Genomic DNA, 18,977 nt, shown 5'->3' on the forward strand with positions numbered 1-18,977 from the left:
ATAAAAACTCTAAAGCAGTTCAGGACACTCATTGTAGGAAGAGATGAAACCCCTCTTGGCTGCTCAGGCAAATCAATACTGTAAGCAGACCAGCTCCTGCATGGCACACGCTTTCTCTGACTCACGCTGCAGCTAGCCAAGCCAAGTCCACACGCACATCAAACTGTAGTCAAGGTTACCCAAATGAATCACACGTGGCAACCTGATCACAGACGCCTCTATCGATTGCAGTCTTGGGGAAATATGAGGGAAAGCCAGAGAGTGAGACGAGAAAGTGAGAGCGAGGCGTGATTTTGGCACACTAGAGATCCTGGAGGAGCACCAGACAAAGGAAACCAGAAAGAGAGAGAGAGGGAGAGAGAGAGAGAGAGAGAGAGAGAGAGAGAGAGAAAAGGATTTAGTGGTACAGATTCAGCAGAGAAATGCATCTCTTTCTTTGGTGTACAACAACAATGGAGTCAAGAATGTTAATGATAGTTATAGTCTCAGATATGAATTGGTCAATACATTGTTCCAGCTGTGCACTAGAGCAAATATGACATGAAACACCTGTTCACATACTGTAGTTATTGTGTATACTACTGCACAGATCTCACAGTTCCTTAGTTATTTCACATTAATATGTCTGCTTTATAAAAATAATAATAATAATAATAATAATTAAATTACATTACTTACATTTTTATTATAAAGGCTCAAGGCTGTACTATATATTAAATAAAGTCACAGCAAAAGCTTTTTGCTAAACATTCCTCTGTGCATCTTGCCTAACAATGAACTTTATATTTCACACTATAGTAAGGTCTTGCATGCCTTATAGCTTCATTACCTCAGTGTAAAGATTCTCAATAGCATGTTTAAAGTATTTATTCATTAACTCCATACGTACAATGCAGAAATAATTCAAACCAACAAGATATTTATTGACTAATTTTATATATTATAAAAAAACTGTTGCAATTAAAAAAAGAAATTCTAATGGTTGGTGTCTACTGAGGTTGAAAATTATTCCTTTGAAAACAGCTATTTTTTGATTAGCTAGAGAATGGGTATAAATCATCATAAGAAAGAAATACAAACAAAAAGAATGAGGACAACTACTCTAAGACAAAAAAAAGCAAAAGGGTTTCAGGGGAGACATCCCTCAATCTGCTTCTTCCTGTTGCATGCTCTTGTCCCAGTATGCTGGTTTGCACACAATGGCTGTGCCTAAAATCCAAAGGGGCTGGGACAAAATATTTATGTTTGGTCCCCTCTCCCACAGAGGCGAAGGATAAAATCATAGAAGCCCCTCATCCCTGGGCCTGGGACAATGTTCATAGTTCTCCTTTCTTGGCCTGGTACACAATCAGAGTTTAAACTTATCATCTTTAACTGATCTCTGTTTCCCTCTCTATTACTTTTTATCATCTGTCGGTCAAATTTTCAACATTACCAACAATGCATATAATGTGTTGATGTGTACACAACAACAATAATGTAGTGCAAGCTCCACTCCCTACAAACACACAAAATCTCTCTCAAAGCTGCATAGCCTCTTCACACCCTCCTTCACTCAGATTCCCTCGTTCTCTCACTCATTCTTCTCTTCCCCTGTGTCCCGCATCTGTTTATCTCTCTCTTTTCGCTCACCCTCCATCCCGCCACAAATCACACTACTAATTTCATTCACCTGCTCTGACTGAAGAAAAAATGCAAATAAGACAAAACAAATCTACTTCCTGTCCCTCAATCATCCACAATATAATTACGCTTCAAGTGCATCTATCAGCCCATCTATACTCCATAATCCCTCATCACAACCCCTTACGGAAAGCAACCTCTTGTTTTCCGTAGTGATTCTGAGAACTATTACCGCTCACACGAGTGGTCAGATATCAGTCACTGAAAAGAGCCAATTACCTTGGCAAAATTTACACTACAGCTGGATATCGACTGTAAAGCAGGCTAATCTCAGAGAGCGTGCTGTTTCAGTGTCACCTCACACCTGAGAGGCTAATTCTTTCCCCAACACTGGTAGCAGATTTGCTGCATTTTGCGGCGCTCCCATTCAGAATGGTGAGAAATTGGATAAGCAAGATGCATTTACGTCCCCTCGACCCCCAGATAGGGGGCTTTATTCTCATTCAGTTATTCTGCCAAATTACAGAAGCCCCCGTGCTGGTGAAAGAGCCAGATGCTTCCCAGGCTGACTTAATCAAAGCCAAATTGAAGCGCGGTGTCACGAGTGGGAACTGCGTGCCGAAACGACCTGCGCGAGGTGATCTGAGCACGACGCCCTGACAGCTCCGGCAAGTGCACTCTGTTGCGGGGGTAACCATGACTACTGTGGAAACGGGAAGAGAGGATCTCTATGCGAGAAGCGGGGGGAAGAGAGAGGCAGATGCCGTTTGATGCTGCAGGTAAACTGCAAACATCCTTTCATCTCTGACAGTCAGACGACTCGCCCAACTCGCTAGAGAGCTTCAATCATCAGCAGTCACACCGTCGCTAGAGCTGTCTCAGAGGAACAGTGATTAGCAAGTCAACTATAGGCTACATGACTTCACAGTAGCTACCAGCACCCCGCCACTCCACAGCTCAGCTCACCAAACAGCCGTCTGCACATGAGCTTGTTGTAGAAAGCTTGCATTTTTAAAACATGACAACTCTCAGACTTGAAAGGCCATGAGTCGTCGTTTAGTCGCTGAAAAGATTCGCTCTTTGCCCTTAGTGTCTCCATTAAGACGGGGGAAGAGGTAGAGTGCTTGGTGTTTGATGAAAGCAGATCATTCATAAAGTCACAATTGCTGTGGTGGTGTGGCCTGTGGTAAGCGTTATAAATAGCAGGTCTGTGGTTCGGAATTTGACCCAGACACCTTCAAGCGTCTGAGTCATTTGCTGGCCAGCCATGTAGCTGTCTTCTTGTGACCTGCTTTGGCTCTCACAGATACTCTTCTGGTTAAATCTGCAACTACTAACTGATACTCTCTTATCAACGCTTACATAAAGTCTCAGTATAATGCTGCAGTAATGATGACCTCTCTGAGAAATATGAAGGATAATAGTATTAACTGATGAGTGGCAGAAACAACACAATTATTTGGTCAACAAAATTGGTCTATTCTGACAAAGACTTTTTATTTTATAATTTTATTATAGTAGATGTTTCACCAGTAAAGTTTTTTTCTTCTGTAAGGGTGAGATGTGGCGTGATCAGGCACATGGCATTTAGAAATGACAACTTCTTGATGTAAAGTCTGACAATGATAATAAAGATTGGATTTACTGTCAAAGATAGTTGGCAATATAAAGTAAGCAACAGCATGCTGCCGATACAACAAAGTGCAACTACTACCAATGGGAAAAAGGCATACAGTGAAGCTTTTTGCCACCTCATACAACTGGATACTGGATACAGTTGAGCAACATCTAAAGTAGCCAAAACTGACCTGTTAGCATTTTAATCACAAACATGTAAACACCCTGCTAGTCAAACACATACATGAAGGATGATATTCCTATAAGAAACAGTGTGCTCAATGGAGAAAACACACTCACTCTAACCTAAAATACAGACACTTTCAAATATGCTGGAAAAATCTGGCAATAATGTTTATTCCCACTCCAGCCTGCATAATCCAGAGAAATCTAGGGCTAATCCTGGTTAAATCTGGTGGCCCCTTAGCTGACTATAACCCCTGGAAAAGCAACACACTAAGAGGGACTGAAATGATCATACATTGGCCAGGAAGGAGGTGTGTAGAGGAAGAGCGATGACAGGCGTAATAATTGGCATTGAGATCAAGATGGAAAATTAGGAGAATTTCAGTAGGGTTAGAGATTCAGGGTACTCATGCTTCCTTAAAGAAATGGCACATTCCACTTTGGTTCATAAATAACTAAATACCAACTTCTACTAGGCTAAATTCAAACCTTGTTACTTGTAATGCTGTGTTCGTTCTGGCATTTTCTTTAACAGAAAATAATAAAACAGTTTTTTATACTTTCAAGTCTTTTTGTGGAAAGGAGCAACTAAATGACACTGCTCACAATTTTACCATCTTTTATAATATATGCTAATACGTAGCTTGGTACATTTCGTCAAATGGAGGTTTATGAACCAAGATCATTACCTATGTATTTGACCGCCTGGCGCCATTGGTCACCTCCGCCCTCTTGTTTTCATGTTAGCACATCTGCCCACGACAAGCCATAAAAAGGGTTGCTATTACACGGAAAGTTCTGCCTTAACAATTGCCCTGACACACCAAAAACAAAATATCATACAGCAAGAAAGCAAGGGTTTTCGACACTTTCATTACCACAGTGGTTTGTTTTGGAATCAGGGAAAATTTGTGATTGTATCCAGTGAGTCAAATATACTGAAGGGTGTACAAAGATGTCACAGTATCAAACAAATCTTAAAAAGACAGATGTGACCTGTGACCTGCTTAGCTCCCTAATCAGATCATCTCTTGCCAAAAGCACCTATTGATGAATACCCAAAATATGATATATTGACTGGACCCAGAAAGAAGCTTTAATCAAATGATTCTATGATACAGTGATTCAGTCCACTATTTATCAATGTAGGCCTTGGATTAGTGCCATTGGATCGACTTCACTATGGACAATGAATGGGATTTGGAAGGACCATGACAATTTTTTTATGCAAGATTTCATTCAGTTTCTGAACAGTACAAAAGGCCATAGCTACAGTATTACTTCAGTAGAAATAAAAGACAGCGTTTAAGACGCTATCTACCTAGAAGTTTTAGCGAACTATTCCAGCATTGCCAAGCGATCGGTTTCTCATTTTAAAGAGGATTCTAATTTACTGAGCTGACTCCTCCAAGTATTCCAGGCAGCGTTCTGTTTTACATTATGCCCAGTGTTCCATTCGACGCGGTCCGGAACGCACGGCTCGTGTGTTGTGGGATTGTTCTGTCGAGCTTTCTCGCATACTCGCAGGATTGCAAAAGCTGTTTTCAGGCGCGTTCACCCATTATTTATTAATCCATTTCACACAGCCAGCAGTCATTATGCATGCTACTGTCAATGGGTATCTCTCTACCTCGCATTTATTTGATAATAAGCACAAGTGGGGTAGGAGATAAAAGCGCTGACTGCGTTCATTGTGCGAGAGGGAGAGAGCGAGAGAAGACTCCTGCAGGCGAGGAGACTTTAAATGAGAGTTCTGTGTGGGAACAGGGCGCGTCTGCTAAGCCTGTCTGGAGGCAATCGATGGAAATTAGCCAGCGCTAAAGATGCACTTCCTGTGAGTGATGTCACGGGCGGTGCTCGGCTGTATGGAGAAAAAGAGAGAGGTGTGGGCAATGTGACGGATGGAGTGATATGAAATTATAGGATCGAACAGTCCTAATACATAATGATGCTAACGGACGTTTGCTAACAGTGCTATTTCTGGTTAATACAGGATGTGTTTTATGTATTCATTTGCTAAGTTAAGTAAAACATGTTCTCTTGGTTGACTCAAAGTCAAGGCAGCCATGCTGTTCCAGCCACACCTGTTACAAAACACCATAAAACTGCTTCATACGAATAAACGCTGGAATACACTACAAAACATTTACCAAGAGTGTGTCCCTATTTACAGTCTAGACAATTTGAGTTGACAGGTTTCATAGAAAATCACAAGGTGTATAATGGACAGTGTCCATTTTTTAGCTTCAGACTTTGATTCAATCTAGTCAATGGATATGAAGCATGTTTGCTATTTTGAGCCGATTAAAAAAAAAACGTTTAAATTTTTCATGTGTCTCTTTGCAACAGGGCATATGTTTCTGCATGACTTTGTTGTGATTGGAATGACCTGAAAGCAAGTTTATGATACCTAGTGTAAGCTAGTGTGTTCCAAAACATTGACAAAATTTGCATTTAGAAGATTTTTTTTTTTTTTTTTTTTCATTTCTGTCACCGATAGTTTTGATTCCTCTGGTTTGCTTATCTGTATTATTAAAAGCACTGAAAGAAGCTGAGAGTTTCAAGGCACTTTTTCAAGGCATTCTTTCTACATCATACAATACATTTTTGTGTGGAACAGATTGAAATTTAAGTCGTTATTCATTGTTGTTTATAATCTACAGCTAAAAATGACCTGCCACACAAACTCTGACAACATAACTCCCAAAACCCCACCGGCTGTTGCATGTTATAACTAAACATGATGCATCTGTTTGAATATAAAAAAATGGTATTTGAAAGCTGCAGTGGAGTTTTTCCATGACTGTTTTCCATTGACATTTTACAATGTCTAGATGCCTTGAAATGTTGGTAGTCCAGCAAAAAATAAGAACATATGAGTTTAGGGTGACATAAGAGTGAGTAAACAGCAGAATTTTCATTTTTAGCTGAACCTTTAATGTTTTGTCTTCAAATCGACAAATTAACTTAATTAGACATTGTTAACGATAGAAGCCCAGCATTCATATCCTGAAAACAGAGCATCACTACAGCTATCAACACTTTGGTGACAGAAGGCCGATGGCTTCCCTGTGGAATGCCCACCCACCAGAGGGACCAGGACAGAAGGGAGGGGCCACGTCTGGAGCTCTAGCCTAACCTGAGAGAGGAAGACTGGGCACAAAAAGAAGCCGGGGACCCTGAGGGCCTGTAGGTGGGAGCAGCCAGCTAGTGCGCTCCATCCCCTTGGACCGAGCTCTAATTGGAGCTGCTGGGCGAGCCGGGCCAAGTTCCCTGGGAACGGGGAGAGCCTGAGGGAGGGAGAGAGAGTGGGAGGAAGTGAAGGATGGATGGATAGAGCAAAACGAGGGGAGGGAGGTTTAAAAATAGAGCAGGCAGATTAAGGAGCATCTGAGAGCGGTGCAGGGGATCGGAAAATCCGCCCTGCATGCCAGAGCTGACCAGACCTTCGGGGCACGAAAGCCAGCTCTTCGCCATCGCGGAGCAGTGCACAGCCGCCCCCTGGCATACGTTTGCCTGGTCGTCGCATGGCACACGGCCCAGACCGGGGCAGCGCTAAGAGCAGCGTCAGCCTGAAACAATGATGATTCCTAGCTAAGCTTTCACACAACAGGTGGAGAGAACAGACACCTGTGGGAGATCGCACAGACTCAGAAGAACTGTCTTACACTTGGGTCCTGAGCGCAGATGTACACCTCTTGTTGTGACACAAACTTTGCTGTGATAGAACAACACAAAATAACACTGAATAATTGTACACGGTTTAATATATATATATATATATATATATATATATATATATATATATATATATATATATATATATATATATATATATATATATATATATATATATATATATATATATATATTAATTTCTTGTTTTCCATAAAAAGGATCTGAACAGCCTCAAAGCAAGATAAATTCACATGAGAAGCAAAATTGCATAAGATATGAATAGTTATGTTGCTTACCCCACTGGCAATGTTTTTCTTCTTGTGTTAAGCACAAATATAACCAAATGTATTTGATACTTAAAATATAATAAAGGATGAAAAATATGTATTAATATTATAATCTGGATTATAAATAAATGTATCTGGACACATTTTATTTTAAGGCTCAATTCTCAATTAACTCCTGATTTGCTACTTATTAATAGTTGGTGAGGTAATTGTTAAATTTAGATAGGGTTAAGGGATTTAAAATATGGTCATTCAGAATAAGGCATTAGTATCTATTTTATAAGCACTAATAAACAGCCAATATGCTAGTGATATACATGCTGGTTAATAGTGATAAATAAAGTGTTATCATTTATCTTATTTTAAGATAGTTTGAATGTGTTTACTTAAACAATAAGACAAAATTAATGGGTAACACTACAGTATAGAGACCAGTTCTCCCCATTAAAGACCCATATTCTACATCCCTAATCCTAATCTTAACAACTACCTTACTAACTATTAAAAAGCACCAAATTAAGAGTTTATTGAGGCAAAAGTTTTAGTTAATGGTTTGTTAATGGCGAGAATTGGACCTTAAAATAAAGTGTGACTGATTAATACAATTATTTTTGCAATGTGGGTCTTGATGCACAATTATTAGAACTACAGTACATTTGAATAATTAATTTGCTTGGTTCGTGTCTAACTGTGAAGCTAAATAATAGTGAATAAATGTATAGACAAAAAGCAAGCTACTGATTCACAACAAACAAGGAGCATTCCTTCAGTCTTTTGTGCCGCCGCTCTCTCCGCAAGCAAAAACACGAGCTTTCACAACTACGACTGACTTTATCATCGAGCACAAAGTCATCCTCTGTTCTTAGCAGAGCATGCACAATTAATTAGTAAATCATTAATTAAGTCACGCATCGATTATTTCGGTTGCAGGGCGTGGAATGAGCTGATCGCTTTAATCAAACCCCAAACAGATTGGGAAGCACCAGGTCACGTGATTGTTAATTAAAACCTGCTACATTAATGCATTTAAGAGGCATCTTTTAATATTCAAGTTGATGAAAAAAGACAAAAGTGGCCCTTTTTCTCAATAAGACATAGCGGTTACATGCATGCACGCACACACTCGTTCTCTGTAAGCCTGGCACACAGGGTCCGCTCATTACAACAATGCCAAGCTACCGGTTGCTAAGGAGACCTGTGGGAGAGGGAGTGATCCTGTTGCTATGGCAGCAAGCCTGCTTCCTGCCAACTGTCTTTCCCCATGAGACCTGACCATAGTAGGCAGAGAAAGACGGAAAGAAAGAAAGGAAGACAGGGAATTGAATATAGGAGAGCCGGAGTGCGCGCAAGGGTGCGTTGGGGGTGTAAGAGGGCTTATGGGTATGATGTTGAAAGAGCAAGACTTTATAAAGAACACAGCAAGCGAGGAAGCGATGGAGGAGGGGTGGCAGACAAACCACAAAACCAGGGGAGAGAATGTGCTGGGAAAATTGATAGAGTTCGAAAGAGGGAAAAGAAAAGAGGCGCTTTTAAAGAGACTAGCGCCTTCCGGAGCACCATTTTCAGCCGCTCTTTCCCATGAAACGACTCGTCGGATTACTGCACCGCGTCCCATTCTGCTCATCCGCCAGCGACGGCACAAGATGGCCGCAAACTACCTCTAATTGTTCAAAGCAAACACTTGAACGCCACCTCCCAGCATGCACTTGGTTGTGACGCGACCCGGCCCCTCTCGTTACACTACCCTCTAACTGGCCTGGCTTTTGGGAACTTTGTTGAAGTGGATTGTGCCTTTGCTCATTAAGCACATCACGGCTCACATTTATCAAATCTACACCTGATATAAGCGACGTGTCATCACAAGTGTGTCTGATAAAACACTTGACAGAATACAAATTAATTATGCTGCACTGCGCAAAAGATTCATTAAACACAAATTCAGAGGAGACGCAAGAAACAACATCGCGACAAATCAACACCCCTGTGGAAACAGCATCCTGGAGTGAGACGAGACGAGACCATCGCCATAACCAGGCTTTGAAAATTAGTCAGGGTTAAGAATTGTGCCACAATAACCCCTACAAATACAACTCATTAAAAGAGACAGACTTGTAGACGTTTGTGAAAGATGTTTTCTCTGCTTTGGAAGAATGAGCATTGTTCAATTATATCAAATTGCACTGTTACTATCAGTTAGGGGTGGATGATTTCATCAGTTGTTTATCATTCATGCTACAATACATATTACTCAGGGGCAGACTTAACATACAAGCAAGGTAAGCGAATCAGGAGGCCCCATCTGATATTGGCGAAACACATTTGCAGCATTGAGCGATGTAGCCAATCACAGACATCTGTTGATTTCTTCAACGGAATGACCAGAAGCGTTTAAGTTAGAATACATTCATCACTAAAAAGTTTTTGTCAAGTGTTGAGTTACGATGTGAATAAGAGATTCATTGTGCCGTGTAGAGATCTTATTAATGGAAAGTCCTGAGATCGCAATGAACTGAAGTGAATGACAGCTTTTAGTGATTATAAAGGGAGCGCTCTTTCCTCGCATTCTAGGCTGTATAATATTGTCTCAGAACAGAGATATTCACCTCAGTAAAGAAATGTCATAATTGTATCTTGATGTTTCATAATGACTGTCTTGTGTGCTTTCCCTAGGCATGTGTTGCGTTCATGGATTTCTGTTCCCTTATTTGGTCACCTTTCTTTTCTTGTTTTGGTTAATTGATTATTCCCCACCTGTCTCCAGTTCCCTCATTACTTCCTGTGTGTTTAAATACCCGGTGTGTTCAGTTCTCCCTCGTCCGTGATTGTATACTGCTGTATCTGTAACTTAACCTATTGTCTATGTTAAAGCTGTTATTTGTATGTTAACGAGATATTGTATTGTGAGTGTAGTATATTGTCTGTATTCTCCTTCTATGGTCAGTAAACTCCTCGTTTGATCCCGATCCTCCTCAAGCTCTTTGTCTTTCTTTTAGCATACACACCCCAGTTGTAACAGAATCACGGACCAAAATAGTTTAATTAGCGGCGTTTTTTCTTTCTTTTGATTTTTTTATTTTCCTCCCTCTCCCGGAATGGCCATTCCAGCAGTCTGTCTCCTATGCCTGGAGCAACTGGACCGTTCGCTGGAGGACCATACCAGGGACTTTCTAGATCTGGCGTGCCTTACCCACTTCCCCGACCGCTCGCTCTCTAACTTCTTCGACCCCGGCCTGAACGAGCGGTGTAAGGCACGCCTACCAGCAAACGGTCCCCGAGAGGATTTCGCCGCTTTCGTGGAGTGGGTGCTGGAGAAAAATGGATCATGGACCATCTGCACCGCTGAAGAGGATATCTCCAGCCCCACTCCCGACCCAGAGACCAGCCAGCCACCATCACGCCGCACGGAGCCAGAGCCCACCGCAGCCGCAGAGCCCGAGCCATTCACGGACAGGAAGCAGGACCTCGAGAGCGCGACTGACCAGGTGTGTGAGCCGGCAACACCGTGCATCGTGGGAGTCTTAGTGGAGATCGAGGAGTGTCTCTTAGCGGAGAACTTTCTGTGTCTCCGCTGGTTCCGCCCAGCCCTGAACTTTCTGTGTCTCTGCTGGTTCCGCCCAGCCCTGAATTTTCTGTGTCTCTACTGGTTCCGCCCAGCCTTGAATTTTCTGTGTCTCCTGTATTCCCTCCCAGCCTCCCTTTCCCACCTCCTCCTAGACCTGCCAGTTCCTCTGCTCCACTTCCGCTGGTTCCGTCCAGCCCTGATCCTCCTTTGTTGCCTCCCATCCTCCCTCTCTCTTCTCCTCCTAGACCAGCCAGTTCCTCGACCTCGTCTCTGCTGGTCAGTCCCGCAGCTCACCCTCAGTCCGCGCCATCTGGGCGCGATGGTTTGCCGCTGGACTGCCAGTCTCCAGCTCCGCCTTGGCATGTGAAATCCCTGTCTCCGCCTCCAGCCTCCAAACCCTGGACTCCTCCTCGGTCCTTCGACCCAGCGGCTGCGCCTTGGCTCTTAGCTCCCTCGTCTACACCGTGGCCTGGCATCCCACCTGCTCCACCGGGCTCCCTCGTCCCTCCGGCTCCACCTCATCGACTATCCGCCACCTTGGGACTCCATTCCTCTGGCTACACCTCGTCACTCCATCCCTCCGGCTCTGTCAGGCTCCTCCTTCCCTCTGGTTCCACCTCCATCCTCAGTCACTCCGGCTCTGCAGCGGTCTTCCAGGGCCCCGCCTCCGCCTTGGTCGCCTGAGCCTTCTGCTCCACCTAGGCCCTCCGGATCCTCGGCTTCACCCTGGCTCTGCGGCTGTGCTGCTCCATCTTGGGCTCCTCACCCACCGGTGCAATCTCTGCCTGTCGGCCCCCTGGTGTCGTTGGCCCCTTCTCCACCATGGCTCCTCCCGCCATTGACTCCACCGTGGATCTCCATCCTGGCTGGTCTCTGGAGGACCATCTGGCTCCTCCTGCTCCGGGCTCCTCCCTGGCTCCTCCCTCCATCCACTCCGCCCTGGTTCCATCCTCCTTGCTCCCTCTTCGCTTGCTCCTTGCCTGCTCCTCGCCCACCTCCAGAACCCCCACCCTCCCTCCGCTGGTATTCCTCTTGCGGTGCGAGGACGTACCTTTCCGGGAGGGGGCGAACTGTTACATTCATGGATTTCTGTTCCCTTATTTGGTCACCTTCCTTTTCTTGTTTTGGTTAATTGATTATTCCCCACCTGTCTCCAGTTCCCTCATTACCTCCTGTGTGTTTAAATACCCGGTCTGTTCAGTTCTCCCTCGTCCGTGATTGTATACCGCTGTATCTGTAACTTAACCTATTGTCTATGTTAAAGCTGTTATTTGTATGTTAACGAGCTATTGTATTGTGAGTGTAGTATATTGTCTGTATTCTCCTTCTATCGTCAGTAAACTCCTCATTTTAACTCCTCAATAATTTTTTTTCTAATTATTATTATTTTTTGTCTTTTGTGATCCATAAAAATACAATAAAATAAGGTAGCATAATATGGCTTTAGAACAGCATAAGATTGACTAATTATTTACTGGTTGTGAAGGGAAATATAAACTATAAACCATGAGATCAAGCATGCAAAATAAGGGTTAGGTGTAAAATACCACATAGTTATTGTGTTGGGGCCCCATAACTGGAATTTGCTCAGGGCCCCCAATTCAGTAAGTCCGCCCCGATATTACTGTCATAGCTTTTATTAATAACTATTGCTATATAGAAGATAACATTCTCTTGTGCTCCTATGAATGTTTTGGTGTGGCATTCTGTAGCCTACAGATCTGTATACTAGTGTTAAAAGTTACTTGATAGCATTCATAATATTCCTGGCAGATCAGAAATAAGGTAAATTTAAGTGCTGATAATGAAGTGTTCCCCGATATTGCTAAGAAAAATAAAATAAATAAAAGCCAAAAGTAAAGTCTTTTGTAATTAAGATAATGATATCGCTAACACTAAACTGCAACTTTCCACTTTATTAACTTTCTAAAGCGTCAAAGGTGGGGTGGAAAAGACAAGCCTAAATATGATTATGATAGCTGGATCACTCACAACTCTCTCAAGCATTGTTCACTCCAGTAGCATCTCGCAGCAGTCATTTTCCTACCACGGGCGCTAAGTATTCTTGCAAACTGTTAAAACTGAATTATACATGCAGACAGTCATATGAGGAGTTTTAAACTGCAAATTAGTCATTAAGTTTAAGTTCAAGTTCAAGTTAAGCTTTATTGTCATTCGGCTACATGTGTGGACATACAGTGGAACGAAATGCCGTGCCTTACAGGACCATGGTGCTACAGAAATACAGACATACAACAATGAAGTAAAACAGTATAAACCTATACACAACTAACCTACTGAAAGATTCTGACTATAAATATACTATTTATAAATGTTTACCTATACATAAACAAAAAATACAAACTATATGTATGCTTTACATAATGCTGTATCTATACACAACTAACCTACTGACAGAGAGAGCATTAAGAGAGCAAATTACATTTTTGAACATGAAAAATTGACTGAGGTCTAGACCTCATACCTGGCTACAGCCAAGGCAACAACGTCCGAAAACATGGGAAGACAGAGAAAACAAAAGATGATATTGATCAAGCTCAGGAGTTGAGGGTCAAATGAGGAGATAAAGCCGGCGAATCTACTGTCTCAGGTGTAAATGGTTATTTTGGCTGCCATTGGATCACAATTGGTTCCATACTGCCATGCTCTTCTGCCTTTGTGAGGTTTTTCAGTTTGATTACGGCTCTCATGACAGTGAGAATTAAATGAGAGACAGAGGAGCACTGGCACATATTCTCCCACAAATAAAGTGGGAATAAAGTTGGTTTGGAAAGGAGGGGGCTCTCGGAATTCCCAGGCTGTTAAAGACATCTTTCTGTCTCTCTGTCCGGGTCTGTTTCTCATTCGCAGGGAATGTGGCGTCTGTCGAGAACTGGAGTCTGGCCTTCCACACGGACACACACACACATTCGTACATTTGTTTATGCACACATTCAGAGCCACGGCCATTATTGACTTATTCATGCATGTGTTTATTTCCAGAGCATGCGTGTTTGTCAAGCCCCTCTGTTCCCCCCAAACCTCTTTACAGGGGTTATAGGGTTCACTTGGGATTCTCCCACATTAGCCAAATCTCTCTAATTCAACATGAACACCACTCTACTCTATATCTGCCAATGAATTCGTCCCAATGGAGTTGGGACACATCTGAGACGACTTTCTTACAGATATTAAAGCGATCTCATCTGTGATTATTCTTTCCTATGGGTTCAGTCTTAATCTTTGGTCTGAATCTATGGGAAAACGTAAGGTAGGTCCACATTTCCTCGAACAAAGACAGCCCAATTAAGTCAGTTTGAGTTAGGGAGAGAGGGGCGGAGAGATGGAGCACCGAAGAAAGAGGCAGTCCATAAAAGCAGTCTAACGAAGGGGGAAAAGGAGGGAAAATAGAGGAAGAGGGGTAAAAGTGGAGAGCTCGAGCTACTTTGTAGCCGAAGCGAAGCAACTTCTCTGTTTTTTTTTTTAGCTCCTCAATGGGAAGACATATGAAATATTAATAACAGCTCTAGCCATCGACTTCAGAGGCCCGCGCTAAAACTTAGTGTCTAATGAGACTCAGCTCATGAATTGCTAATGAGGATGCTTGGAATGTGTGTTTTAAGTGTTTGTGTGCATGCGCGTGTGTGTTGCAATGGGGGGGAGGGGTCATTTGGTTGTGTGTGTGTATGCTCGGGGGTGTGTATGGGGGATGCAAAGTCTTTGGGAGACTTAACGGAGAACTTCATTAAAAAGCTGAAGTCTATACACACACACTGCGAATATTCAACAGCCTTACATGCATGCACACACACTCGCATACCACTTAATAAACAGACTCCTGAAGACAGATAGACAATGAATTTCTTGTCACAAAACAGTGAATGACGCTCTGGTTGGCTTAGAGTTGGCATACATATGAAGGCTTTATATATCGTTCATTCAAATACTGTGACGTTACACATACCACCTACAACTCTTCAATGAAACATTTTTTAAAGATCCGCTTTAATGTTACATGTGTTCTGAATGACTGGCATATTTCTCTTGAATATGTTCCATTAGAAAAAAAAAATGCTACAAAGGTCCATCAAATATATGTACATATTCAACACACTACTGCAGTATCATTATTCAATGAAAACATTTAAACCTTGCACAGTGTGCAAAATGTGAATATCTGTGAGTTTTGTGAGGTTCAGAAGAGATGAAGATCTTCAGTGTACAGTAACTCAGATGCTGGTCTGTTCCTCACACAGCTTCAGTAAGACATGGGATTGCAGCTTTGTGCTACTTTTATGGTAACTTTTAGTCATTTTTGAAGCTCAACAGTCTCAATACTTGTTCACATTCATTGTGAATAATAGCTCCTTTTGTTTTCCACAGAAGAAAGCAATCATATGGGTTTGGGACGATGAAGATGGTGAACACATGACGCTATGTTTTTGGAGACATTAACTGTTCTTTTCTAAATCTAAAACTATTATCTTTGATAATAATATGACAAACTGTTGATCTTCCCAAGCAGTCCATTGAGAAGACATCAAGCCATGTGGACCATATTAAATCAATTCTTTGTCAATGAGCAGTGAAGCCTCAAGATAAAGTGGCATAAGACACACAATCTGACCTCATTTTTGACCTGAATGTACAGTATTATAATGTTTTTTGTGTGTGTGTTTTCTGACACAATTATGCGAGTGTGTTTGCATGACTTAGAGAGTCTCCATACATGTGATGGAGAGGTTGTGTGTCAGTGTGGGTTTATTCAAATATTCTGTATAAACACTAGCGTGCGATATTCCTCTCTTCTATATGTCTGTGTGTGAGTGTGTGTGTGTGTCTTTACGCCTGAGTGGCCCTGTCGGTGGGCATCGCTCAGATTCAGAGCGCGCGAGAGAGAGAGAGAGAGAGAGAGAGAGAGAGAGAGAGAGAGAGAGAGAGGGAGGGAGAGATAGAGAGAGAGAGAGAGGGAGAGAGAGAGAGAGAGGGAGAGAGAGATAGAGAGAGAGCGTGCGAGAGAGAGAGAGAGAGAGAGAGAGAGAGAGGGAGGGAGAGATAGAGACAGAGAGAGAGACAGAGAGAGAGAGAGAGAGATAGAGGGAGAGAGATAGAGAGAGAGAGAGAGAGAGAGAGAGAGAGAGAGAGTGGCTTTGTTCAGAATGGAGTACTAGCATACTGCTTACTGTGCAGTATACAATGAATATTATTTTTAAACAGTATATTTGTAAAAATTATTACCTTTTTTTTTTTAATAAGTTGTAAAATAAGTTAAAAATCACAGATGTTGTATTATTTCTGGTTCATTGGAACACATCGGGTGCCCCACTGCCTTGTGGGATATTTATATATTTATATGCTGCACATTTTGGCAAATGAAGTAGGTCATCTGAGTATTCCTTGTATGCATCGTTCTGCATACTGTGCTTAGTATATATGATACAGAAATAGTAGGAGTAGAAGTAGTATGTGATTCTGGACGCAGCCGCTGGCCTTGGGCTTCTCATTATCTGTTTGAGAGAAGAAGAACGCAGGCCGGCCAGCTCACTGTTCACAGTCACGCAATTACAGCTGCAAACACACAGCCGTCTCTCCACATATCCGTCCAATTCGCAAACTCATTTCAATTTATGTCTCTGAGTGTCTCCCGATTACAGTTTTTAAGGGTTTAATGTTTTTTCCTCTCGCTGGCCACATTCAGAATAGCATACTATCATACTACGTGCTCTTACTATTTCAGCAATACACATATTTAATTATTTATTTATACTTCTATTCAGCAAGGACACACTGAATTGATCTAAGGTGACATTAAAGACTTACACATATATTTACAAACGGGATTTGAAATTGTGATAATATTTCACAATATCACTGTTTCACTGTATTTTTATATTATATTATATTATATTATAACCACGTTGCAATTATTATATTTTTTTTTTAATAAAGAAATAAAATTAAAAAAGTGTTCATACAGTAGGTGGTCATTAATTGTGAATTGGCCTACAATGGTCAAATAACAAACAGGAGAAGAGGGTAAGATATTATTATAATATACTGTGGAGCTGTAGATTCAGAATATCTCAAAATGGCACAAGAATACCTAGCTAAAGCAGCTGTTGTTTTATGTTTTATGATAATATTTGATAAGTATACTTTTTATGAAAAAAAAGTCATACCGTAAGGTTATCAGACCAAAGATATTGTGTTATGAAATAGTGTTAGAGCTGAAATGGCGTCGCTCAAGAAATGAAGCTCCTAAATCTGTCTGCTTTTGACATCGATCTAAATCATCTTGAACAGTAAAAAGGACTGTTCCAAGTGTATGTCTGTCTCATTTCAACTCTACCACCCCTCTTCCAACAGCCTTTTCCTCTTTTTAATTCTCATGGTTTTCTTTCCTTGGCACTAGTTAAAACACAGAATTCTGTCACTATTAGCACACTGATGGAGTCCGATGGCAAGCCATCAAAGACAATACAGATGCTTAATGGAATCCAGGATTTTATGTAGTCAAAATTAAGGGTGAGGCTATAAATCGATAGAGATGGTAACTCAACCAATTAAAAAAATTTAAAAAAAAATTGTGGGAATGTGTATGTTAGAGCAATAGAAATGAAATGAACATTAGATTCTAAAGTCTAAAATTCCTTAAAGAAGTGGTTCACCCAAAAAAGAAAATTATTTTAAGTCATTATACCTTAATGTCATTCCAAAATAGTATGACTTACTTTCATCTGTAAAACATAAAATATTTAATCAAAATACTTTTTTTTTTTCAACAAAATAATAAAAAAATAACTCATACGGGTTTGGAATGACATGAGTGTGAGTAAATAATGAGCTTTCATTTTTGGTGAACTGTCCCTTAAAGGAATATGTTCAAGATTCCAGACGTTGGGCAAAAGCCAAGGCAAACTGTGCAACTATCTTTATGCCAGACTTTATGGATTGCAAAATACTTTTGTCACAGCTGACTACCAACATCTGATAAAAACATCCTCACTTTTGGTAACCTGACAAAGTCAAGAAAAAACCCAGTGGTTGCATTGGTCACACTGGAAATAGACGGTCAGCTGAAGTGCACTGCATTGCACTTCGAAAAATTAGTAGGTCATCTGGGTATTTCATGCATACAGAAATAACTAAATCCAGCCAGTTATCACAGTGTGGATAAAGAGAAATAAAAAAATTATAATAATATTAATAATAAAATAAAACAACAGCAATTGGAATTTTTAGTTTATAATATGAGATTCTTATAAAAGAAAGAATGAAAAAAAAATCTGCATATCATTACAAGTGTGTAAAAGATAAATCATGAAAAAAGAAGCCCTAAAATCCAGGGCGAGAGACTGTGAGAGTGAGAGAGGCGAGCGAGACACAGAGGGTTCATTCCAGGCCATGTGTCGTGTCTGAGAGTTAGCACTGACATGGGCAGCATATTAAACACTCAGGCCTGCACCCTGACCCATTTTCATCAAACTGACACTCAAAATCCACACACTGTCTGCCTCATAAAAATATCCCACCACACACAGACACATCAGCACACGGACACACACTTGTCTACCATATAGCTATGCAAATGAAGAAAGTGAATATTCAAATATTTTCAGCTTGAAATATGTGGAGAGAGAGAGAGAGAGACGTTTGCATTTTCTTTCCATGACAAGAAATACCTTCAAGAAATTGCTTCACGTAAAGAGAAACATGACCTTGATCTCAAACATCCTATAGACTTTTCTATTCTGCATGAGACCGGCGAAATCTGTAGGATGGCTGAGCATCATGTCACACTCTCTTTCCCTGTCTGAGCTGGTGGGTTCAGGCCTGAGTAATCTTGATGTCGACGGTCAGAGTCTGCTCAGTGAGACGAGGGTCAGTCCTACAGTGGATGTGGAGCGCACTGGCAGGCTTTCCTCTGCGCATGCATTAATCATGGCTGCTCTCCTCTCACCCATTACAGCTCATCAATCTCAGTTTGCCCAGCGCTCCGGTGGGGGGGAATCTTATGAAGATCT

General features: G+C 41.5%; 1 protein-coding gene across 1 annotated transcript in view; it reads right to left on the minus strand.

The window, feature by feature from the left end:
• Nucleotides 1-18,977, minus strand: part of LOC132145688 (forkhead box protein O6-like) — a 30,288-nt gene that overhangs the window by 2,946 nt on the left and 8,365 nt on the right. The gene's annotated exons all lie outside the window — the stretch shown is intronic.

The sequence above is a fragment of the Carassius carassius genome, chromosome 8, assembly GCF_963082965.1.
Source record: "Carassius carassius chromosome 8, fCarCar2.1, whole genome shotgun sequence".
Lineage (NCBI taxonomy): Eukaryota > Metazoa > Chordata > Actinopteri > Cypriniformes > Cyprinidae > Carassius > Carassius carassius.